At 38.2% G+C, this 21,568-nt stretch overlaps 1 protein-coding gene across 1 annotated transcript in view; it reads right to left on the reverse strand.

Annotated features, from left to right (window-relative positions):
- Nucleotides 1–19,703, reverse strand: part of LOC112923250 (acyl-coenzyme A synthetase ACSM4, mitochondrial) — a 67,272-nt gene extending 47,569 nt beyond the window's left edge. Inside the window, exon 1 of the mRNA XM_026002984.2 lies at nucleotides 19,532–19,703. The gene's annotated coding sequence lies outside the window, so the exon portion shown is untranslated. The remainder of the gene's footprint in view (nucleotides 1–19,531) is intronic.
- Nucleotides 19,704–21,568: the final 1,865 nt, after the last annotated feature.

Genomic DNA, 21,568 nt, shown 5'->3' on the forward strand with positions numbered 1-21,568 from the left:
CATTCATTTGGGGAATATAAAAAATAGTGAAAGGGAATAAAGGGGAAAGGAGAAAAAATGAGCAGTAAATATCAGAAAGGAAGACAGAACATGAGAGACTCCTAACTCTGGTAAACGAACAAGGGGTGGTAGAAAGGGAGGTGGGCAGGGGGTAGGGGTGACTGGGTGACGGGCACTGAGGGGGGCACTTGATGGGATGAGCACTGGGTGTTATGCTATATGTTGGCAAATTGAACTCCAATTTAAAAAAATATGTAAAATTAAAAAAATGTATACTTAAAAAAATAAAGCCATCTGCATTCATACTTAAAATATGAGGACATTCTTCTATATAACAATAATACTGTTTTCACACCTAAGATAATAAACTATAATTCTTAAATATCATTCCATATTCTTAAATAACATTCCACACTGAAAATTTCTCAGTTGTCTCAAAATGTCTTTTTTTTTTTTTTTTTTTTTTTTTAAAGACACGGGATCCAAACAAGATCCATGTAAGGCATTTTGTTATTATGTCTTGCTGGTCTTTTATAACCTGGAGGAATTTTCTGCTTTTATTTCCGTAACATTGCCTTTGAATCCAGGTGAGTTGTCTTGTTGAATATCTCACATACTGATGTGTGTGATTGTTTCCTCATCCATCGATGTGGTCTGAATATTTGCATCCCCCACCCCAAATTTATATCCTAGGGTTGAAATCCTAACCCTTGAGGTGATGGTATTAGGAGGTGGGAACTTTGGGAGGTTATTAGGGATCACCTAGAGTTTAATTGCACCTACTAGTTTTGAGGCTAATAGTTTATTTTAATAAGGCTTTGCTTTCATGGATGGGATTAGCATTCTTATGAAAGAGGGCCCAGAGAGGTTTTTTGCCCTTTCTATTGTGCAAGGATATGAGAAGAGGGCCCATGCCCAACCTTGCTGGCAACTTGATCTTGAACTTCGTTTCCAAAACTGTGAGAAATAAATTTCCGTTGTTTATAAGCCCATCCAGTGTGTGGTATTTTATTATGGCTTCCCAAATGGACTAAGGCACTCATTGTATCATTAAACTTGTTAATATGATTTGGAGATTAGGCTTAGATTGGAATAGATCAGATTCAGGATCAATATTTTTGACAAGACCGTTTCATACACAATCCACATACAACACATTGCATCATGTCACTAGGCATAGGCTGTCAGATTGTTCCACTGTTAATGATATTACATTGGTTTACTTGGTTTAGATGGTATCAGACACATTTCTCAATTAAAGGTACATTTGGGTAAACATGCAATTTGTGGGATAATACTTGACTCTGCATGAATATCTTATTTCCCAATAACTTCCATTTAGAATATAGAGCATCCAGTAATGATCCTTATCTGAATCAGTCACTGCATTGGAGATTGCAAAATGTTGATTTCCAAATTCTGTCATTTTTTCTGCATTTACTAACAGTCATTTTTCTCTAAAAAGAACTTTCCTTCTTTCCCCTACCCACAGTAACACTACTGAGTCATGGAATTTTAAAACTTCAATATTTTAACTAGCTGCAGTGATTATTCTTTTTGATGCGTAGATTTTCTCAAAAACCATGTTCATTGTATTTCTGCCTTTCCTGGGAGAGAGACCTTCTTAGGTCAATGAGAGTCCTTTCAGGAGACTTTTGTGTCCCTTTGACATGCCCCCATCATTATCTGATTACTTCTTTACTTTCTGATATAAGAACAGGTCCCAGGCTTATCTGGTATTTGCTCTGCTCTATACCTGAAAACATCAGTTTCTCATAGGATCTCCTTGAATAGGAAACAGTATTTAGAAGTCATGATCTAGACTCTATGTTGATTCATTACTATTAGATACCATTGTTTTGAGGAACCTTTTAACAAACAGAACTGGGAAAAACAATTTCCAAATCAAATTTAACATTACATTTTTTTTAATGTTTAAGGAACATTTGTTTATCTTTTCCTGTAAACTGTTTATACATATATTTTGCCTATTTTCCTACCAAGTTTGGTCTTTTTCTTCTAAGAACTCTGGATATATTAGGGATATTAGCTCTATGTCTATTATGTAAATTGCAAATATTTTTACTCAGTACCTCATTTGTAATATCTGCCCTCCTTTAACCAGCCTTGAGCTAATTTCTGAAGAAGGGTTCCTTATTTACACAAGCAAAACATGGGCAGAAGAAAATGGAAATCCTGTTTTTCAGATGTCAGGCACTGTTGTGGGTGCTTTGTGAACATTTTCCCAATGGCAGCTTACGAAATATCGTTGACTATTATTCATTACCTGAAACCCATATGCCTAGTATGTTTTAGAATTCATTATTTTTTAGTTTTTATAAAGATGATATGGGGGTGTCTGGGTGGCTCAGCGGTTGAGGGTCTGCCTTCAGCTCAGGGCGTGATCTCAGGATCCAGGATCGAATCCCACATCGGGCTCCCTTCAAGGAGCCTACTTCTCCCTCTGCCTGTCTCTGCCTCTCTCTTTGTGTCTTTCATGAATAAATAAATATTTTTTTAAAAAATAAAGATCATATGGTATATAGAACTATGCTGCTCCCCTAGCAGGATCTGGAGCTGCATCTTAAAAGCATACTAAGAAATATTTCTGCATTGAAGTATATGAATATTTCATATATTCATAATACTACTGATTATGATAAATAAAGACTATAGATAGTTTCACTTTCTGATAGGTCAGGTTTTGCTACCATATGAGATATGAAAAGCACTTTTAGGGATCCCTGGGTGGCGCAGTGGTTTGGCGCCTGCCTTTGGCCCAGGGCGCGATCCTGGAGACCCGGGATCGAATCCCATGTCGGGCTCCCGGTGCATGGAACCTGCTTCTCCCTCTGCCTGTGTCTCTGCCTCTCTCTCTCTCTCTCTGTGACTATCATAAATAAATAAAAATTAAAAAAAAAAAAAGAAAAGCACTTTTATTTTTTAGAGTTTCTCAGAGTTTGGAATGGTGGATAAGAGATGTTGGAGCCCTATCACCCTTACTTTATAGGCAGGGAAAGGAGTTTGGTGTTTGTTTTTTAACCAAACACATCCTCTGACTTTCACCCTTTTCTTTCTTTTTCTCTTTGTTTTGTAAGGAAGGGAGGAGAGAGCTTGAGGATTCAAGTGAGTACCATGTAAACAATGGTGTCTCTCCACTCCTCTCCACCTCCCTGCAGCCAGGGAGAGACTGAGATGTACAGCCCTCTGCTCGTCCCCCTGCTCTCTCTCTCTCTCCTTCTCTCTCTCAGATAGATAAATTAAATCTTTAAAAAAAATGAACTACTACATGGCCCTTAAAATTATATGAAAACTGTGCTACATGCTTACCAGGATAACTAAAGTTTATAAGATTCATAACAACAAGTGTTGAGGGTGTGGAGCAGATAGAACTTTTTTACAAAAGTTTTTCTTTAAATTTCAGCTAGTTAACATTTGATGTTAGTTTCAGGTATAGGAATTAGCGGTTCAACACTACCATACAATATCTAGTGCTCATCACAACAAGTGCACTCCTTAATCCCCATGACCTAGCCTAGTTCACCCATCTCCCTACCAACCTCCCGTTTAGTAATCATCAGTTTGTTCTCTATAGTTGTTAAGTCTCTTCCTTGGTTTGCTTCTCTCTCTCTCTTTTTCCCTATGCTCATACGTTTTGCTTCTTAAATTCCACGTATGAGTGAAATCATATGGTATTTGTCTTTCTCTGATTTATTTCACTAAGCATGATTATATAAATGGAATTTTTATTCAACTTAAAAAAAGATTTTATTTATTTATTCATGAGAGACACAGAGAGATAGAGAGAGACAGAGAGACAGAGACACAGGCAGAGGGAGAAGCAGGCTCCCTGCGGGGATCTTGATGTGGGACTTGATCCCAGGACCCTGAGATTACGACCTGAGCCAAAGGCAGATGCTCAACCACTGAGCCAACCACCTGCCCCTTTATTCAACTTTTAGTCAACTTTTATTCAGCTTCCACTGTGGTAGGAGTATAAATTGAGAATTAGAAAATGGTGTGGTAATATTTTAAACAAGCTTAAAATATGCATACCTTATTTCAGCATCTCCAGTTCTAGATATATATCAATCATAAATCTCTACATATATTTAGCAACAGACATATAGAATAATATTCATAGCACCTTTATTGATGTTATCCCAGATTAGAAGCAATCCCAATCTCCCATCAGAAGCAGAGTGGATAAATAAATTTTAGGTGTATTTGTACAATGGAATTCTATCTAGCAAGGAAAAAGAATGAGCTATTGATAGAGATAAGGACAACGACATGGATAAATCTCACAGGCATCATTTTGAGAGAAAGAAGTCAGACAAAAAGGGATACAGACTGTTATGATTCCATTTGTGTATGTGAGCAGGCAAAATTAATCTATGGTTTTAAAAGTCAGAATAATGGTTACTGATGGAAAGAGAGACTAAAAGTAAAACTTGAGACCAGTTAGAGGTAAAGGCAAGTACTTCATTCAGAGTTACTAACAGTAGGGAATGCTCAGAGGAGACTTCCTGAGCAAAATTTAGTCGAGTTTTAAAAATTGAATCAAAATATTGGGAAAGCAAGTTTGCTGATTTAGAGAGTGGGATGTTCAAATTGCTTGTCATATTTAACATTCCTGTGACTTTTGTGGCTGGCAAACTGAATCAGGATGGCTCATTCTTGTAATCATCTGCTACTCAGAATTTATTGCTCCGGGGATTTAACTGACTTTTCTCAGTTCTTGAAGCTATTTTTAGGCACAGAAATTTACTTCCAAGTCCATACAAGGAGTTCAGCTTTCACAGAGGCATGAGGACATGAAGAAGCCTATTAGGGTTCTGGGATATCTTGATCTAGATGGTGATTACAGGGGGTAATATGTAAACATTTATTGGGCTGTTCATGTAAGATTTGTGTACTTACTGAATGTATTTTCTACTTTTTTTTTTTTGTGTGTGTTTTTTTTGTATTTTCTACTTAATTAAAACTTTAAAAATGGTATTATGTAAGTATGCTTTATTGCACAGAAAAATATTTCTCTTATATTGCTGAATGAAAAAGACAAGTTATGCTGGAACATTTCTCCTTAAGCTCACTTCTTTTTTTTATGATAGTCACACACACACAGAGAGAGAGAGAGAAAGAGAGAGAGAGGGGCAGAGACATAGGCAGAGGGAGAAGCAGGCTCCATGCACTGGGAGCCCGACGTGGGATTCCATCCTGGGTCTCCAGGATTGCGCCCTGGGCCAAAGGCAGGCGCTAAACCGCTGCGCCACCCAGGGATCCCTGAGCTCACTTCTATGAAAAAAATATTTCTATATAAGCAGGAAGAAGACCAGAAGAATGTACTCTAAAATATGAGATGGTGAATGACTTTTATTTATTTATTTTTATTTTTGCTTGTTTGCATTTTCTAAACTTTCTATAATGCTTATGTCTCTGGGGTGGTCCAGATCCCTCCCCAGACACTATAGCCTCCAGGATCAAATCAGTAACCACAAACCACCACCTCTGACCCCAACACATCTGTGACATCATCAGCTCTACCAGTCCACCAGAGGTAACTATATCCATGATCCCTCTGTCCCCTCTGAGGTAAGCCATGTGGACTCTTGCTAAAGAGTATTCTTCCTAGCTCATCTGAGAGAAGAACAAATGCAGAAACCTAAATTTACATAACTTCCACAATCATTTAATGGTATGCCCTGAACACTGCATTAGCCCTAAAGAGAGAGAAAAATAACACAAAATCTCCCCTCTCCAAATGCTTCCCATAGAGAAAACACACAGAGACCTTTATTGGTGACTTCTCTTAGCATCAGGTCCTTTTTTTTTTTTTTTTTAAATCTGGAAACAGGACACCTGGGTGGCTCAGCAGTTGAGCGTCTGCCTTCAGCTCATGGCGTGATCCCAGGGTCCTTGGATCGAGTCCCGAGTTTCACATCCGGCTCCCTGCATGGGGCCTGCTTCTTCCTCTGCCAATGTTTCTGCCTCTTTCTCTGTGTCTCTCATGAATAAATAAATAAAATCTTTAAAAAAAATATATACCTTGAAACAGGAATCATGATGACACTTTACTCGGAGCTTTTTTTCTGAGACTGAAATGATGCAATGCAAGTGTAGCATTTAGTATAACGCCACTTGAATTGTATGCAAGGGATGCTGGCTTCTATTTTTTTTCTTTCTTTTTTTTAAAAGATTTTATTTTTATTTATTTATGAGAGTGAGAGAGAGAGAGAGAGGCAGAGACACAGGCAGAGGGAGAAGCAGGGTCCATGCTGGGAGCCTGACGCGGGACTCGATCCCGGCGCTCCAGGATCGGGCCCTGGGCCGAAGGTGGGCGCCAAACCGCTGAGCCACCCAGGGATCCCCAGGCTTCTATTTTCTTAAGCTCATCATCCATAAAACATGATCACTGCTCTTGAATTGTGCCTTTAATTTCCACACGCCCATGACTTTCTATGAGAGGGTGACTTTGGATTAATGTTTTTATTATACCGGGAACACAATAGAATGATTAGTACAAATACCCCTAAGCGTAGACAGCCTAATTTTGCTTGATCATTCTGTAGAATACCCACAGATTCTAACAGCATTTGACTCTGACTGCTATTGAAACCACAAGACCAGTTTGTCTAGTTTTTTGTATCTAAAAAAAAAAAAAAAAAATTCATTATAGTTCTGCTGAATTTGGTAAAACTCTGTTTGAGCAACTCATTCTCAAATAGCACAATGATTCAAACAGGTGTATGAGATATCAGAATATCTTATTTGGAATCTCTATATTATGGGAGAGAACAAACTGATGGTTACCAAAGGGGAAGTAGGAGTGGAATGGGTGAAATAAATGATGGGGCTTAAGGAATGCACTTGTGATGTGCAACGAGTGTTGTATGAAAGTGTTGATTCACTAAATTGTATACCTGAAACTAATACAAAGAAGTAGAAAAAAAATTACCTAGCCTTTAACTCAGAAATTCTACTTTTGAAAAATTTTTCATAGGAAATAATCAAAATGGCATTTAAAGAGTTAACAAGGGCACATATTGAAGAAGTGTTTTTAATGTAAAACATTGGAAATGACCCAAATTTCCAATATTTATATTAAATAAATCGTGATACTTCCATGTGGTAGGATACTGTGAAATTAAAAACATTTTCTGTTATATAAGAAAATTTACCCATATGTGAAAATCATAAGTAAAAAGACAAGATTCATAGCCAGCAGATAAAATGTAATTCCAATTTTATAAAATGATATATGTTCATAGAAAAATAAGAGAAGGATATATATCCAGATGTTAACAGTGAGTAATGATGAGATCATGAGTGAAAAGAATTTTCATTGGTCTTTTTCTTAGTTTTTCAAAGTTTTCTATAATTGAACTTAGATCAAGTTTATTATTAGAAAGGTTGAATAAATAACATTTATGTTAAAAATAATTAAAAGGAGGATTCCCTTTACAGAAAAAATGGAAAGCTCTTTATAGAGGAATACCACCTAATTAATACATAAGGAATGGTACGTTGAAAAATGCCATTTTGCATCTTCCATTTTAATAAATGATTTAGGAAAGAATCATCAGTGCATGCTAAAATCATTGAGTGAAAGTTGTTTGGAGAGTAAGATATTCACAGAGTCTCAAATTGTTACTCCAGAAATTACTTACTAATTGTAGAAGAGAAAATATACTTTTACAATGGAGAGAAATGGTAGTACCTCATTAACCAAAGGACCAAAATTAACAGCTCCCAAAGCAGAGCAACACAATGTTTCTCCCAATATGAGGAAATGAGAAATACGCATCATCACTTATTTAGAGTTTTTGCCAAAAATGTTTATCCTGAATCTCATTATAAGGAAAAAATAGATAACTCTAGAATGTGGGGCATCTTACCAGACAACAGGCCTCTATTTTAAAACTGTGTCATGAAAAACAAAGTTGGTGGAACTTGTTTTAGATGAAAAGAACTAATCATCTATAAGAACAAATAAATGTGCAAATCTTGATTGAATTTTGGATTTAGAAAAGCTAACAAAAATTTTAAAAAATATCTTATTTATTTATTCATGAGACATACAGAGAGAGAGGCAGAGACACAGGCAGAGGAAAAAGCAGGCTCCCATCAGGGAGCCTGATGCAGGACTCAGTCCCAGGACCCCGGGATCACAACCTGAGCCAAAGCAGACACTTAACTACTGAGCCACCCAGGTGCCCCGATAAGCTAATACATTTTGAGTAGAAAGAGAAAAATACAAATATGGACTAGATATTAGATAATATTAAAGAATTATTATTATTTAAAGATTTTATTTATTTATTTGAGAGAGAGAACAAGAGAGAAAGCTCAAGTTGGGGGGAGGGAGAAAGCAGACTCTGCTGAGCAGAGATCCCCAGTGAGGGGCTTGATCCCAGGACCCTGAGATAATGACCTGAGCCAAAGCCAGATGATTAACTGACTGAGCCATTCAGGTACCCCCTAAAGAATTATTTTAAATTTTATTTGTAATGTAACGGCACTGATGATTAAAAAGTCCTTATTCTTAGGGGTGATGTGCTGAAATATTTAAGGAAAAAGTGTCTCATCAGAAATGTACAAATCACAAATGACTCATCACAAATGTACAAATACAAAGTAAATGAGCCAAGGTGTTGATATTAAGTTAATATAGGTGGAAGGTATGCAGGTTTATTGTGTATTTCAGCCTTTTTTTAGATTTGATTTTACAAAATTAAAAATTGAAACAAAAGTACTAGGAAAGTCATAGGGTATAATTATGACATCATTATTAATAGTAACAATGAAAGTTCTTTAGGGGCACCTGGGTGGCTGAGCAACTTGCCTTTGGCTCAGGTCATGATCCCAGAGTCCTGGGATTGAGTCCTGCATCAGGTTCACCCTAGGAAGCCTGCTTCTCTCTCTGCCTATGTCTCTACCTCTCTCTGTGTGTCTCTCATGAATAAATAAATTAACTTAAAATTGGCAACAATGAAAGTTCTTTAAAAATAGGGAAAATTTCCCTTACCATGTGTGGACAGTAGGCAGAGGCAGGTTGATTGAATTTTATACAGATTGCAGTATTTCCTTCTCCCCCTAGAGGCAGGATATTTGAGATTTCATTTACAATCTAAAATTGGATAAATATTAAAGAAATTTTTTCTTTTTCTTTTTTTTTTTTAAATTTTTATTTATTTATGATAGTCATACAGAGAGAGAGAGAGAGAGAGAGAGATTGGCAGAGACAGAGGCAGAGGGAGAAGCAGGCTCCATGCACCGGGAGCCTGATGTGGGATTCGATCCCGGGTCTCCAGGATCGCGCCCTGGGCCAAAGGCAGGCGCCAAACCGCTGCGCCACCCAGGGATCCCAAAGAAATTTTTTCTATAAACAATTTGTGCTGCTCTGAAAACACCACAAGATGTAAACTCAAGGCTTATAACTCCCATTCATGGTTTCAGGAAACTGCTTGGTTGGTGTACCTAGAGCCTGAATAGTCTAAGAGGCCTCGTGGTGCAGTGGTCAGTGAGAGGGTGCCACAGTTGGAAGGACCTGGGTTTGAATCTTCACTCTGTGCTATTTTCAGACCATAAGACCTGGTTGTAAAAGTGCCTACTCCATGGCCTTGTTTGGAGGATGAAATGAAGATGAGATATGCCTGCTAGTCCAAAGTATAAGAAATCGAGGGCTTCCAGGGAAAGCCTTTCAAACCAGGACACCTAATTATCCATCCAATGTATTACAAAAGAATGTAAAGAAAGCTTTAAAGCAGAGATTTGGCAGTTTTTGGCAGTGTGGGAGGTAGTGGTGTATTTTCCTAGTAAGGATTAGAGGGCATGTTAGGAGTAAATAGAACTAGAATAGAAATGGAATGAAAACAGAGTTTTTTTGTTTGTTTGCTTTTAAGCTGAGTGGCTTCATTATTGACCTAAACAACGGCATGACCATGAAGCAATGTGACAGAAGTTAAAAAGTACGCTGAGTCTTGGCTCTCTCATGTTTTGGTTACATTTTAGAATAAATGGTTAGAGACACAACCAATTCCAAGTTATTATCTTGGAAAGCTGTCTTCATACTTATTCTAGATTTATTATCCTTGTAGTGTATTTTGGAATTTTTTTTGTAGGAACCACCAACCCTAATGGCCAGAAAGTCTTCCTTCACAAGTAGTAAATCTTCATCCCTTGAAAGCAAACTTTTATTTTTGGAGGAAAAAAAGGAGGCAAAATCTAATAAATTAGATGAATAGAGAATATATTTTTAAAATAAGATTCTATTGTAAGTGGAATTATTTTCTGTTTCATTTTTGGATTGTTCATTGCTAATATATAGAAATAGATTGTATATAGATTTTGTATCCTGAAAATTTGGTGAATTGATTTATTAGTTCTAATAGTGTGTGTGGGTGGGGGGGTGGGTTCTATATACAAGATCATGTCATCTGTGTATAGACATAGTTTTCCTCCTTCCTTTCTAATTTGGATGCTTTTGATGTATTTTTTTCACTAAATTACTAGATAAAACCTCTGTGTTAAATAAAAATGGCAAGAGCAAACATCTTTCTGAGTGCTGATCTTAGGGGGAAAGCTTTCAGTCTTCCATTATGAAGTGTGATGTCAGCCGTGGGTTTTTGGTAGATGCCTTTTATCAGGTTGGGGATGTTCCCTTATATTCCAAGGTTGTTAATGGTTTTTCCCATCAAATGTTGGATTTTATCAAATGCTTCTTCTGTGTCTACTGAGATAATCATGTGATTTTTTTTCTCCCTTTATTCTACTAGAAGGTATATTATTGTGATTAATTTTCATATGTTGAACCAACCTTGTATTGGCAGAATAATTTTGTTCGGTCACAGTGTACAATCCACTTACATGTTGCTGGTTAGGTTTGCTAGTATTTTGTTGAGACTTCTGACATCTTTTTATACAGTTTGTCGTTTTCTTCTCTTGTGATGTATTTGGTTGTTGGTATCAGGTTAATCTTGCCTCTGACGATGACTTTATTCTATGGCTTTAATTTGAGGCCAGTCCTCAAAAATCCTTGTCTCAGGTGTTCTGGAAGAGTTTGTGAAAGTCTGATGTTAATTCTTCTTTAAACAGTGGGTAGAATTTGCCAGAGAAGCCTTCTAGGCTTGGGCTTTTCTTTGTGGTAGGTTTTCTGATTTCCAGTATATCTCTTTATTGGATGTCAGTCTATCAGATTTTTAGTTACATCTTGAGTCTCTGTTGGAAGTTGTGTTTTACTAAGAATTTATCTATTTCATCTAGGTTACCTAACTTTTTGATACAGTTTTGATACACGGTTGTTCATGGTATTTCCCTATAATCTGTTTTGTTTCTATGTGGTCAGTAATGACCTGCATTTTATTCCTGACTCTAATAATTTGAGTCATCCTATTTAAAGTTTAGTCAACTTTGTTAATCTTTTCAGGAAATAACTTTTGTTCAGTTGATTTTTTTTTCTTTTATTCTCCTTTCCCCTGCTTTTTTTTTTTTTTTTTTGAAGGTTTTACTCATTTATTCATGAGAGAGAGACACACACACACACACAGAGGCAGAGACATAGGCAGAGAGAGAAGCAGGCTCCCTGTAGGGAGCCCGATGCAGGACTCGATCCCAGGACCCCAGGATCACGCCCTGGGCTGAAGGCAGACGCTCAACTGCTGAGCCACCCAGACGTCCCTTTTTTCTCCCTTTGTACTCTGGTTGATATTCCTTATTTTTTTTTTCATTTTCTATTACATTTATTTCCTACTGTGAATTTTATAATTTCCTTCCTTATGCTTGCTTTGGGTTTAGTTTGTTCTTTTCCCCCCATTTTTTAAAAAATGAAAGTTTAAGCTATTGATTTGAGATCTTTCATGGTTTTTTGAATGGAGGCATTTACAACCATGATTTTCTCTCTCAGCACTGCTTTAGTGTTGTACCATAAGTTTTGGCATATTGTATTTTGTTTTCATTCATCTCAAGGTATTTTCAAATTTCTCTTGTAATTTCTTCTTCGACCCATTGACCATTTGGTAGTGTGTGTTCATGATGATTTTCCATATTTGTAAATTTTTCAAATTTCTTTATGTTGTGGATTTCTCATTTTATTCCATTGTGATTAGAGAATATGCTTTTTATTATTTCAATCTTTTCAAGTTTATTGAGAGTTGCTTCCTAGCCTAACATATGGTCTGTCTTGGAGAGTGTTTTTTTTTTTTGTGTGTGTGTGCACTTATGGAAAATGCATGTTCTGCTGTTGTGGGGTAGAGTGTTCTATAGGTCTCTTCATTCTAGTTGATAAAATAAATTGTCAACTTTTCATATGTTTTATGTCAACATAGTTGATCTATTTCCTCGTTTATCTTTTGTCTAGGAATTCTACTGATGATTAAAAGTGGGACATAGAAATCTCCAATGGGGGAATATATTTTTGAATACAAAAATAAGCTTTAAAGGAACGAGGCTGCTTTTTTTGGTGACCCTTTCCTAAAGAATTATCCTAAAATATTTTTAAGCAGAGACAATACTTTTAAAACAAAGCTATAGTCCCTCAGGATGGCTTATTTGCAGTGGAAGTGTAAATGTTGACCTACCTTCTTACAGAATTCTTTCCTGATTCTCTAGGCGAAAGGAGTTTCTTTTCCTTCTGAACTCCTTAGCAATTTATCTAGGACTTTCCTGATTGCATTAAATTGCTCTTTCATTGATCTCATCTCCCTCAGAGGTGTTTCAGCCTCTCTGAGGGTAAGAATATTGTTTCATTCACCTTTATAACACCAGCATCTAGGTCAGTGATTTTCATTCTCTAGACTTTTGATGACATTTCTGAATAAATGCTAAGAAGAAACATATCAGGGGTGCCTGGGTGGCTCAGTCAGTTATGTGCCCAACTCAATTTTGACTCAGGTCATGATCTCAGGGTTGTGAGATTGAGCTCTGTGTTGGGGCATGGAGCCTGCTTAAGATTCCCTCTCTCCCTCTTCATCTGCCCCCTCCCCTATGACTCATACTCTCTCACTTGCTCTCTCTTTCTCTCTAAAAAAACCTCCAAACAACATGTCATTGCTATTTGCCCAAATAGTGGTTTAAAAAATGTATTATTTAATGGGGCGCCTGGGTGCCTCAGTCAGTTAAACGTCTGCCATCAGCTCAGCACATGAGATTGAGCTCCAAGTCACACTCCCTACTCAGTGGAGGGTCTGCCTCTCCCTCGGCCCCTCCCTCCCACTCGTTCATGTGTGCTCTCTCTCTCTCTCAAATAAATAAATAAAATATTTTTAAAATGTATTATTTTACATGTGGTTAAGACTATGAACTATGGAGCTGGGGTTAAGATGGCAGCATGGAAGGGTCCTGAACTTACCTCCTCACACAGCTACAATAATTCTATAGCTACAAATGGAACAATATATGTTCCATACAATGTATGTTCCATACATCGTTCCTCTGAAAAGAACCTGAAAACTAGCTGAACAGTGTCTTTACAACAAAGGATAAAAGAATCACATGGAGATAGGTCGGATAAGCAGAGACATGGTCTCACAAGAAACTCTACCATGGATGTAGTGAGCTACAGTCAGGAGGATCTCAATACAGAGGATGTCCCTGAGGAATGAGGGGTTTATGACCCACATCAGGTACCCCAAATCTTGGAATATATTCTAGAAAGAAGAGCCTCTGAAGCATCTGGCATCTTTTTTTAATAAAAAATAGGGCTTACTCCCTGAAGAACCAGAGGGCTTTAGGAAAAGAAAATCTGCTCTAAATGAGCTCACATACAGATGCACACTCATTTGGGACTCTATGGTCTTGGACAGGGCTGCACAGAGCAGAAAGCCTGAGGGCCTGGGGAGAGACATAGAAAGAGACTGTAAGGGAGAGAGACACTGAGAGAGTGGTGGGGGGATGGGGCAAATTCTAGAAAGTGGGAGGAAGAAAGAGAAGGAGATGGGGTAGGGAGAAGCAGATGTAAGGAGGAATTACAAGGAGGAATGGGCTTTCCTGGTCCAGGGGTGTGGAGGGGGAACCATGGACGAGGATGGAGGGGTCTATGAAGGGGATCTGAGTGTTGGGACCAGTAGGGGCCAGAATTCTGGGCATCAGATTCCCTGAGTCCACTGCTCCCAGCTCCCACCTTCCTGGGGCTGAGCTTGGCAGAGGTCATTTCACTTGGGAAGATGGGAGCACCTCCTTTTGCATGGATTTGTGGGGCCCAGCCTCAGGATCTGTCATAGAGAGAGATGGCTTGGCTTGGCTGGAGCAGAGCACCCTCTCTGCCTCCAGCTGAGGGGCCCGGACCTTGAGCATTGCCGGGATTCCCAGGACGGCCAGCAGAGGGCGCGCGCGCGCCACCCCCAGGGAGGGGCAGGGTCTCTGCGTGCGCAGCCACGGCCAGCAGAGGGCGCGCATCGGCTGCGCTGACCCAGGGCGCCTCAGGGCGGGAAGGGCCTGTGCAGCCACAGGAGGATCCAGCCCAGTGCGCTGCAGGTGCCTCCGGGCAGAGAGCCAGAGCTGCGTTTCCAGCAGGTTCTGCCGGCCGCCCCGGGGAGACCCTGGGGGCTTTGCAGCCACTTGGCGTCTCCTGAGGTACGAGCGAGCGGGACAGAAGCTGCCTTGTCGGGCTGAGTGCTGAGGAGGGGCCTCTGGGGGGCTTCCCCCCGGGACACGCTGGTCAGTGAGTGAGCAGCACAATCCCTTGTGTTTTCTGGGCTGTTCCCGTCGTTTGGTCCTCATTTTCCCTGAGGGTGTTTGAACAAGAAGTGTTTGACTCAGGGATCCGTGGACTGGGGGGTCCCTCGACGCCACGTCACAGATGCTGCGGTTGGTTTATTACAGATGCAGGCTTGTTTCTGGGGAGAAATCCTGCCCCCAAATCAGAGGAACTGGAGCCACACTCAGCGGCGACGAAAATACAGGAACTGCTGACTCTCAGCTCCTCCGAGAGTGGGGGCCTGGGGTCCCACTTTCTGTGACCTCCTGGAACCGGAGCCTGAGGTGGAAGCACAAACTGCTGTCCACTTAAACATGCTTGTATTACTTTTTCATTGTTTGTTTTTTTTTCAAACAATGTTGTAGTACTTGGAACAACTGAAAACCTGACAGGCACCTGGTGTCATAAACCTTGCATTATTTAACAGTTAAATATTTACACCTGAAGGATCATTTGTTATAATGACGCTTTTGTGTCTTCATCCTACACTCATCAATAATATCTTTAAAATGTAATCTTCACCTTATATCCTTCCCTTTCTTTTTTTAAGATTTTATTTAATTATTTGAGAGACAGAGTGAGCATGAGAAGCAGGGAGGGTCAGTGGGACAGGAGGGCAGCCTCCCTGCTGAGCAGGGACACTCCACAAGGGGCTCCATTCCAAGACCCCGAGATTATGACCTGAGGCAGGTGCTTAACCGACTGAGCCACCCTAGGTGCCCCAGGTTATCTCCTTTCCAATTGAGATTTGCCATGTTTTATAATTTCTCAGGGACTCTTGACAGTCTTTAATAGTTTTAAATTGGTTGCAGTTTACAAAAAGCTCATTCCCAGAATCTTGTTGTGACTCCTTCTGTGCAAGAGTACTTATAAATTTGTAGGAGATTGTACTAAGCAAAATTTGTGAATCCCTGTTTGAAGTAAAAGTGGCATTTTAAAATATATTAGAATTCATGCTTATGTCCACTGATTCATGCACTGCCAACTTTTAAAAAATTTTCCTTGGTTGCTTATTTCTAATTCAGATATATTCATATATCTTCCTGAGTTTATATTCATCAGTGTACTTTCTAGATTCCTTTCTGTCACTTGTAAGAAAGAAGACAGACGTTATGATGAGCATGCCGCTTTGTATAACTTCAGGACTTGTAGCTCTTTATTAACTTTTTCACATTCAAAATATCATTCAAAAATGATATTCAAAATATCACCATTCAAAAATATCACCCCACTTGGACAAGTTATAAACCATGTAATGTATTGCATCAATATGATTTCATTTCATGACAGTGTATTTCATTTGATATTTTATGTATATATCTAAAACATGAAAATATCTCCAAAGTTCATTGAATTTGAAAAAAGGTATATATCCTAAGTATGAATTCTTTTAGATTTTATTTATTTACTTACTTGAGAGAGAGAGCATGAGAATGAGAGAGCACTAGCAGGGGAAGTAGCAGAGGGAGAAGCAGATTCCCCACTGAGCAGGGAGCCTCGGACATGGGATTTGATACCCATACCCTAGGATCATGACCTGAGGTGAAGGGAGATGCTTAACTGACTGAGCCACCCAGACACACCCACACCCTAAGTATGAAATTTTAAAGGTTAGCATATTTGAATTCAGAAATAGAGATTATTTGCCTTTTAAGGATATTTGCTGAGAAAGATGCAAGTGGACATTTTGGGGGATGAAATAATGTTTTTTATTCTTTTTAAAAAATTTTTAAAAATTTATTTATGATAGTCACACACACACACACAGAGGCAAAGAAATAGGCAGAGGGAGAAGCAGGCTCTATGCACCAGGAGCCCGACGTGGGATTCAATCCTGGGTCTCCAGGATCGTGCCCTGGGCCAAAGGCAGGCGCTAAACGGCTGCGCCACCCAGGGATCCCCAATATTTTCTCTTCTTTTACAAACATGCTACAGTTGCTCCATTATTATATATCTGGATATATATCTGGATATTAGCAATTATTTTTTCTTTTTAAATTTTTATTTAAATTCTACTTAGTTTGGGGCCGCCCCGGTGGCTCAGCGGTTTAGCGCCACCTACAGCTCAGGGTGTGATCCTGGAGACCCAGGATCGAGTCCCACGTCAGGCTCCCTGCATGGAGCCTGCTTCTCCCTCTGCCTGTGTCTCTGCCTCTCTCTTTCTCTCTCCTCTCTGTGTATTCTCATGAATAAATAAATAAAATCTGCAAAAAAATTCTACTTAGTTTACATGCAGTGTGTGGATATGAGCACACTTATGACAGTATCTTGTTTTTCCAATTTATCTTTTATTTATTTATTTATTTTGAAAGATTTTATTTATTTATTCACGAGAGACAGAGAGAGAGAGAGGCAGAGACACAGGCAGAGGGAGAAGCAGGCTCCATGCAGGGAGCCCAACACGGGACTTGATCCCGGGTCTCCAGGATCATGCCCTGGGCTGAAGGCAGGTGCTAAACTGCCAAGCCACCCGAGCTGCCCTCCAATTTATTAATTTCATGAACTAAACATCACTTTTTCTTCTCCATAAGAAAATCAACAAGCCTATCATTTGTTCTTATGACACAGTTCTTTCTTTTTAAAATTTTTATTTATTTATTTATTTAAAATATTTTATTTATTTATTCATGAGAAACAGAGAGAGAGGGGCAGAGACTTAGGCAGAGGGAGAAGCAGGCTCCAGGCAGGGAGCCTGATGTGAGACTCGATCTCGGGATTCCGGGATCACTCCCTGAGCGGAAGGCAGACAGATGCTTAACCACTGAGCCACCCAGGCATCTCTACATCTGTTTTACCATCAATAACTAAGGGGAAGCATTTTTCTTTGAATATTCACAATAGTGTTTCGGGTCTAACATAATTTTGTCGTAGCATGACAAATTCTTTTTGAATTTTATTACGTACATGAGACCAGATCTCATCTATTAATACCTATATGATTAGGTGTATAGACATTATAATAGTCTGTAATACTCTAAATTCAGAATCTGGGGCAGCCCAGGTAGCTCAGCAGTTTAGTGCTGCCTTCAGCCGAGGGTGTGGTCCTGGACACCTGGGATCAAATACCACGTCAGGCTCCCTGCATGGAGCCTGCTTCTCCCTCTACCTGTGTCTCTTCCTCTCTCTCTCTCTCTCTCTCTGTGTCTCTCATGAATAAATAAATAAAATCTTTAAAAAAATAAAATAAATTCAGAATCTTTCTCATGTTTGGGCTTTCAATATTTTCTTGTGATCCTCTAAGATGTAAATGGTTTATTGCACAAAGCTTAACATCTAAATCATTCCGAAAATATTCTTTCATTTTTAAATCTTTTTCTCACTTGCTGCAAAGTGTAGTGCAATAAATTATGAGTTTGAGTACTTTTTGAACCCCTTTGTTTTAAAGAACATCATGATGAAATATTATATCTTCATTGTAACCAATTCTGTTTCCATTCTGTAATATCAATGAGCCAAAGATGGCCCCTGTGTATTGGTAGGCTGGTAACATTAGCTCACAAGTTTGCTGCTGGTGCCAAACTCAGAATTAGTGTTTACACATCAAATTTTTAAAAACATACTCCTGAAGAGTAGATTTTTTAGGCATTAACTGCCTGCCTTATATTCACATCCTATGAAACATTTCCTAATCATAAGTAAGATCAATCAATCAGTCAATCAAGATCAACTCTTCAGCTCTAAAAGACCCTAAACTACTGCTGGCCTTCTAAGTCTCTGATCCAGATAATCCCCAACCAGGCTACAGAAAGACATCACTCAGACACATAAGCACCCTCTTCAATGTCCCCAGTATTGGAAAGATTAATACAGTGATGGACTTCCCCTCTTGGAAACCTGTCAGTGGCCCAAAGAAAGTGGTTGTTGCATGTTATTGCCACTCCATGGTCACATCTTTTTCCTTTACCTTGAAATTCATTGAACTTACTATACATTCTGTCAGTCTTTGAATGTCTTTTTAAATTTGTGAATTTGCTTGTTCTATTATTGCTAAAGATGATGAATGGGAAGAAGATAAAAACAAGGATTCCCTAGAACAAGTGAGCCAGCCACAATGAATCACCTGGCCATTTGTACATTTTTAAAAAAGATTTAAAAAAATTAGTTATGAGAGTAAGAGAGAGAGAGAGAGAGAGAGAGAAAGAGAGAGAGAGAGAGAGAGAGAGAGAGGCAGAGACACAGGCAGAAGGAGAAGCAGACTCCGTGCAGGGAGCCGGACGTGGGACTCAATCCCGGGTCTCCAGGATCACACCCCAGGCCGAAGGCGGCGCCAAACCACTGGGCCACCAGGGCTGCCCCATTTGTACATTTTTTGAACAGGTTCAGCCATGGTGTGAAATATCACATCCTGTAAATCCAAATATTTCCCATTATCTAAGATGACTGGCCTTATACAGAGCTAATCAATGACACTCCTTCATGATGACAAAACTACATGTTTACATAATGTTATATATGTGTTATTATCTTAACATAAAATATGTGGTACAGATCTCTGTGATTTATATATTATGGTGTATTCAGTTTTCTCTGACATGCATGTTATTATTTAAATAAAACAATTGTAGAACAATAATGGTCAATTATTAGTAATCCTAGTAGAACTAATTATGCAATTATGTGTTAGAAAAAATAAAATAGTTATTGTTAATAAACTTTTAATTCAAAATAGGCTTAGATTTACCAAAAAAATGAGCATTTTTTTTTTTTGGTAAATCAAGCAATATTTTCTATGCAGAAAGTATTTGCATTATTTAGGTACGTAGGTCTTAAAGAGGCGATACATAACTTCCCACTCTTTGAGATGTGTGTATAGTGATTTCTCCAGAGGAAACATACCTGAAAGGACCACCTGGATGGTTCAGTGGTTGAGCATCTGCCTTTGGCTCAGGTTGTGATCCCGGGGTCCAGGGGTCGAGTCCTGCATCAGACTCCCTACAGTGAGTCTGCTTCTCCTTCTGCCTGTCTCTTCCTCTCCGTGTCTCTCATGAATAAATAAGTAAAAAATCTTAAAAAAAGAAAGGAAACATACCTTATATCTTATGGACAGAGAAGAAATCTGGCAACACAGCCTTGGCCAGGTGATCAAAGATAAACATCATCTTGAGAGTAAATATACTTGATGTGAAGTGATAAGGATGTTTCATCACTGTGATCTCCCTCCTACTCCCAAACAAGAAATGCAGTCTAATCATTTGAGAAAAAAACATTAGACACAAACTGAGGATCATTCCACAAATTACATGAAGCGTACTCCTCAAAATTTTCCAGATGGTGAAAAATATGGAAAGTCTGAGAATTGTCATGGCCAATGAGAGCCTAAGGAGATAACATGACTGAATGTAGTGTGCCAGCTGGGATAAGCCTAGAACAGAAAAGTTTACAACCTAATCAAATCTGAGTAAAACTATTGATTTTAGCTAATAATATACTCTATCAATTTTGGGTATTAGTTATGAAGATGCACCAATTGATACAATGTGAATATTCGGCAGACTGCTCATTTGTTTTTTCCTTAAATTCCACATGAATGAAATAATCTGGTATTTGTCTTTATCTGACTTATTTTGCTTAGCATTTTACTCTCTAGCTCTGTCCATGTCATTCTAAATGGCAAGATTTCATTCCTTTTTATGGTTGGGTAATATTCCATTGTATAGTGTATACCACATTTTCTTATCCATTCATCTATTGATGGACACTTGGGGACTTCCATAATGTGGCTGTTGTAAAGGGAAGAAGAGAAAGAGAGAGACAAACAGAGAAACAGACTCTTAGCCATAGAGAACAAAGTGATGATTTCCAGAGAGAAACCATGGTTGGGAGCATGGGTGATGAGCACTGGATAGTGCATGGAAATGTTGAATCACTATATTGTATACCTAAAACTAATGTAATGCTGTATGTTAATAACTATACTGGAATTAAAATAAAAGAAAAACAATTGGCAAACTGAGCATTAGGTATATGGAAATGCTCTGTATTGTTTTTCCTTTTTGATCTATTGGTAACTGAACCTATTATAAAATGGAAAGTTTATTAGTAGCCATTGTTTTATTTGTGAACGCATAATGCTGCATAATTAGTCCTAGTAGTCATTGACACATACTCTGTTCTGTTGTTTTATTTAAATAATAGCATTTATGTTACAGTAATTGAATAATACACAATTATATAGAAGTCACAGAAAGATCTGTTTTACATAGTTTACATTAAGATAACACACACACATATATAACATGTATTATATGATAATGTAGTTTTCTGAACTACGATGGATGTGTTATCATTTGGTGTTCTATAAACTTGTTGCCTACCATTCTAGTGGCTAATAATATTCATGGAGAGAAAAATCATGATTATCATAATAGAATAACACCAACAAATGCTATACAGAGATTATTAGAGGAAATAAAAGATACTTGATTTGAGGGTGCCTGGGTGGATTGATCAACTAAGCATCTGACTCTTCATTTGCCTCAGGTCATGATTTCAGGGTCATGAGATTGAGCCCCCAATCAGGCTCCACACTTAGCATGGAGCCTGCTTAAGAGTCTCTCTCTCTCTCTGGCCCTCCCCACAACTGACATCCTCCTGTCTCTTGCTCTCAATATATGTATATATATATGTGTATATGTATATTTATATAAATATAAATATTATATATTATATATTATATAAATATATATACACATATATATTATATGTGTATATATATACACATATATATTATATAAATATATAATATAATATATATTATATAATATATATATTATATAAATAATTATATATATAATATATAATATATAAATTATATAAATAATTATAATATATTATATAAATATAAATATACATATATATGTATATATGCATATA

The sequence above is a fragment of the Vulpes vulpes genome, chromosome 3 (assembly GCF_048418805.1).
Source record: "Vulpes vulpes isolate BD-2025 chromosome 3, VulVul3, whole genome shotgun sequence".
Classification (NCBI taxonomy): Eukaryota; Metazoa; Chordata; class Mammalia; order Carnivora; family Canidae; genus Vulpes; species Vulpes vulpes.